The sequence below is a fragment of the Ursus arctos genome, unplaced genomic scaffold (assembly GCF_023065955.2).
Source record: "Ursus arctos isolate Adak ecotype North America unplaced genomic scaffold, UrsArc2.0 scaffold_19, whole genome shotgun sequence".
NCBI classification, from domain to species: domain Eukaryota; kingdom Metazoa; phylum Chordata; class Mammalia; order Carnivora; family Ursidae; genus Ursus; species Ursus arctos.
In genome coordinates this window covers 41,556,664-41,561,607 of record NW_026622863.1, presented here as the reverse complement: position 1 = coordinate 41,561,607, position 4,944 = coordinate 41,556,664, and the positions used below count along the sequence as shown (strand labels likewise).

The following is a 4,944-nucleotide window of genomic DNA, read 5'->3' as shown; positions in this document are numbered from 1 at the left end:
GTGAGGGGTCTGGAGTCCGGGGCGGGGACGGGGCGTGTCCAGAGCCTCCGGTCTGTGAGCGCTGGCGGGAGCGGGCTGAGGATACCAGATTGTGAATGAGTCTTTGTGGCTGCGTGACCAGGTGTGGGTGACCGAGTGTGTGGTTGTGGCCACCTGTCTCCAGGGTGTAAGTCTGGTTGTGTTCGTGTAACCACGTGTGATACTGTGTGTTGGGGGTGTGGGGTCCTTTCTACCTGGGGGTGATAACTGCTATGCCCCTGTTGTGTATGTGTTACTGTACGGCTTGTTCTTGCGGTGTGAGTGTGGTTGTGACTGTGAGACGGGTGAGGGTGTCTGCGGTTATGATTATGATTCCATGTCTCCAAGGTTAGCGTATGGTTTTGGTTGCACAATATTGTAGCCACGTGTGGTATTGTGTGCAATTGTGTGTCTGACTGTGTGGTGACAATTCGTGTGTATCCCTCTTGTGTCCCTTGGAGTGTGTCTGTGAAACGGTGGCTGTGTGTGGTGCTGTGTTTTTAAGTGTAACGTGTCTTTCTTTGCCTGTGTGAGTGTGACTGTCTCCAGAGTGAATGTTCAATTATGACTGGTTGATGTTGGGTGGGCCAGAGTGCCAGTGATTATGTGTGTCTCCCAAGTGGGTATGTGATTGTGATTGTGTGAGACATTTGTGGGTATTGGTTTGGGAAGGCTATGACTATATGAGAGTGACTTTGTGTGTCATGGTGGTGAGTAGATTTGAGTGACTGTGTATGTCTTTTTAGTGGGTATGAGATTGTGACTGTGTATAAGGGCCTGGAGGTGTCTGTGATTGTGTGGTTATGTCCTTGTGTGTTTCAAGAGTGATGTATGGTTGTGTTCGTGTGACACCGACCATTTGTGTCGCACCAAGTATGCCAGTGTGAGTGAGGTGCCTGTGACTCCAGTATACTGACCTTTGCAGAACCTGTGAAGTTAAAACAGACTGTGGCCCTGGACAGTGATAGCCTCAACCTCTACCTATGACACTGGGATTAGACATGATATCCAGTCTTCTTTAACTTCTGTCTCCTGTGTGGAGTTCAAAACGTTCTGCTTACTCACAATTCCTTTTTTTAAGTCTTCTCCAAGAAGATGTTGGGAGGAAAAGGAAAGAATTGCTATTGAACATCCAAAAGCTAAGATCAAGATGCATCAGTTTTTCTTCTTTGCCTGAGACCCTTCTTATTTTTTATGATGTGCTTTTCTTTTTCTGAAACTTCTTGCCTAACTTCTTCTTTCCCAAAGTGACCTGGTCTCTAGTATTTGTCGTTGGAGTAAATTATTGAGAGCCCTGGAGGTGAACTGAAAGGTCCATATACCCCCTGTTTCCTGTACACTTAATGTTCATTAAAAATTTTTTGAACTTTTCATTTTGAATTAGTTTTAGACTTAAAACTCTTGCAAAAATAGAATTCCCATATCCTTTTTTTTTTTAAGATTTTATTTTTAAGTAATCTTTACACCCAGCATGGGGCTCCAACTCACAAACCCAGACTCAAGAGTTGCACACTCCACTGACTGAGCCAGCCAAACACCCCAGAATTCCCATATACTCTTAACCTGCTTCCCCATATGTTACCATTTTACATAATCACAGTACATGATCAAAACCAGGAGATTAACATTGATACACTACTACCAACTAATCTACAAAGTTTATTAAAATTTCATCAATGTCCCTTAGTGTCCTTTTTCTGCACAAGGATCCAATCTAGGATCGTATGTTGCAGTTAGTTAGTAAGTCTTCCTAGTCTTCTTTGATCTGGCACAGTTCCTCAGTCTTTATTTGTCTTACTTGACCTTGACACTTAAAGAGTACTGGCCATTTAGTTTGTAAATTCTGCAATGTAGAATGTTCCCCAATTTGAGGTTGTCTGATGCTTCCTTGTGATTAAATTCAGAGTATGCTTTTGGGACAAGAATACCCCAAAAGTGATGTGTTCTCAGTGCATCGTATCAGGAGACCCTAGAGGTCAATTTGCCTCGTTAGTGGTAACTTTAATCACTTGGTTAAAGTGGTGTCCAATTTCTCTGCTGCAAAGTCACTATTTTTTCCATTGTAATTAATATGTGTCTTGTGGAGAAATAACTTAAGCTTCTCTTCTTACTTCCACCTGCAAATCTTAACATTCATTGATAATTTTTGCCTGAAAATGTTAGTACAGGCTATTTGCCAAATGGTGATTTTTAAATTTCCATCCTTCCTTCTATATTTATTAAATAGAATCCTACTGTTAGAAGGAGATTTTCCTTCTCCCTCACTTATTTATTTAATAAATTATTTATGTATATATAAATTGGATTTTTTAAATTTTTTTTTTAGTTCTGTAAGTTACAGTTCATTACTGTCCCTGTCTCTTTGCTAAAATTTCCCCAGATTTGGCCATTAGGAGTTCCTTTAAGTTGACTCCTGTATGCTTTCATTGTGTCCCCTTTATTATTTTTTTTAGTACTACCATATTTTCTGGCACCATGAGATGTTCCAAGCTGATATTGTACTTTTGTTACCCAAAACTGGGTTTACCTCTTGGTGCGTGTCAAGGCAAAAGACAAAACCAGCCAAAGAATAGGAAATGGAAGCGTTTTTCTTGCACTAAGTAAAGGAGAACACCAGGGATCTTCCCTAAAGCAGTGTCTCCCTGAGCAACAGAATTGGGGAAGCTTTAAGCTAAGGGTACGTATGTATTAACAAAGAGGCTTATACAATGGGAAATACAGCATGGAACTGGGGCAGAAGTCATCTTAAAATGACTGACTCGGGGTCAAAGTCATGAGGGCTGGCAAAGGACAGCGTCATCAGTTGTCTGGCTCCAATTGGTCTGGTATCTCAGTGCTCAAAGGGGTTTAGATCCTGCAAATATAATTCAAGAATATACATCAGGTCAGTCCTCACTTTTGGGTCAGCGCCGTGAGTTTTATGGCTGGTTTGTCATCCCTAGTATGATTAGGTTATCTTCTGGCCTGATAGTCGCCTTTGTTCTTACATTCTTTCACAAAATGGCCAGAGGCCTAAAATGACTTTTCTTTTATCAAGAAAGCTATGTCTGTCTGTTCCCCCACCAAGGACCCCTAACTCTTTCTGCTTACACTTTCCCAGCCCCAGTTCTAGAACATGTACATTTCCCAGGAAACACTAGCTCCTTTTAGTAGAAAATGATGTTTAGAAACCAAGATTAGACACACTCATTGCTTCTAGGTACTCTTAGCTATGAAATATATATCTGTACACACACACACACACACACACACACACATCTCTATCTATCTGAATGAATATCTTTACGGATAATCCATTGTTTTATATGATATCTCTAATCCCAGTTTAATACCAGGGGGTTTATTCCAGACTTCTCCATTTCCTTTTTTTTCATAACTCCTTTCTCTGACAATGAAAAAGTTGACTCTTGGGGTGCCTGGGTGGCTAAGTGTCTACGTTCAGGTCATGATCCCAGGGGTCTGGGATCAGCCTGTGTGGGGCTCCCTGCTTAGCAAGGAGCCTGCTTTCCCCCCCCCTTCCCCCCTTCCCCGCTGTCTCTCTCTCAAATAAATAAATAAATCTTAAAAAAAAAAAAAAGTTGACTCTCATTAACCACAATATATTTATTTATCTATTTGCTCAGTCCTAAGTAGAAAGTAGTTTAAGAATTGCTGACCCGGGGTGGGGGGGGGGCACCTGGGTTGCTCAGTCATTAAGCATCTGCCTTCGGCTCAGGGCGTGATCCCAGGGTCCTGGGATGGAGCCCCGCATCAGGCTCCTCTGCTGGGAGCCTGCTTCTTCCTCTCCCACTCCCCCTGCTTGTGTTCCCTCTCTCGCTAGCTGTCTCTCTCTGTGTCAAATAAATAAGTAAAATCTTAAAAAAAAAAAAAAAATTGCTGACCTGAGGTGCCTGGGTGGCTCAGTCGTTAAGCTTCTGCCTTCGGCTCAGGGCGTGATCCCGGGTCGTGGGATCCAGCGCCACATCGGGCTCCATGCTCCACGGGAGTCTGCTTCTTCCTTTCCCACTCCTGCTTGTGTTCCCTCTCTCGCTGGCCGTCTCTCTGTCAAATAAATAAAATCTTAAAAAAAAAAAGAGAGAGAGAATAGCTGACCTAAAATAGGACAAAATCAGAGAGGGAGACAAACCATAAGAGACTCTTAGCTATAGGAAACAAACAAACAAACTGAGGGTTGCTAGGTGGGTGGGGGGATGGGGTAACTGGGTGATGGGCATTAAGGAGAATACTTGATGTAATGAGCACTGGGTGTTATATGCAACTGATGAATCACTAAACTCTACTTCTGAAAGTAGTAATACACTATATGTTAATTCATTGATTTTAAATATTAAAAAAAAAGAATTGCTGACCTACACTTCCATACCTCATACAGTTATTTTTATTTTTGGTCTTACAGTATGTAGTGAAAATACAGTTTTCCCTACACCCTCCTGTATGGTAATGTTACTCATTTGTAATATAGATAGGTTCATTTATCACTATTTGTATTTTATTTTGGATTCATACATATACATGCTGGTTGATTTTAATTATCATTGTTATTATTATTTTTAAAGATTTTACTTATTTGACAGAGAGAGACAGGGAAGTGGGAGAGGGAGATGCAGATCCCAGGACTCTGGGATCATGACCCGAGCTGAAGGCAGACGCTTTAACGACTGAGTCACTCAGGCACCCCTATTTTAATTATTTTTTGAGTACAGGAAACATTACTGTGGTTCTAAAAGCCTTAATTTTTTTTTTTTAAGATCTATTTATTTGAGAGAGAGAGCACACACATGCGGTGGGTAGGAGGGGGAGAGAGAAACCCAAGCAGACCCCATGCTGAAAGGGATCCCAACTCAGGGCTTGATCTCATGACCCTGAGATCACGACCTGAGCGGAAATCAAGAATGTTTAACCGACTGTGCTGCCCAGGCCCCTTAA

At 41.9% G+C, this 4,944-nt stretch overlaps 1 protein-coding gene across 3 annotated transcripts in view; it reads left to right on the top strand.

Annotated features, from left to right (window-relative positions):
* ZNF565 (zinc finger protein 565) overlaps positions 1-4,944 on the top strand; it is a 37,851-nt gene that overhangs the window by 137 nt on the left and 32,770 nt on the right. The gene's annotated exons all lie outside the window — the stretch shown is intronic.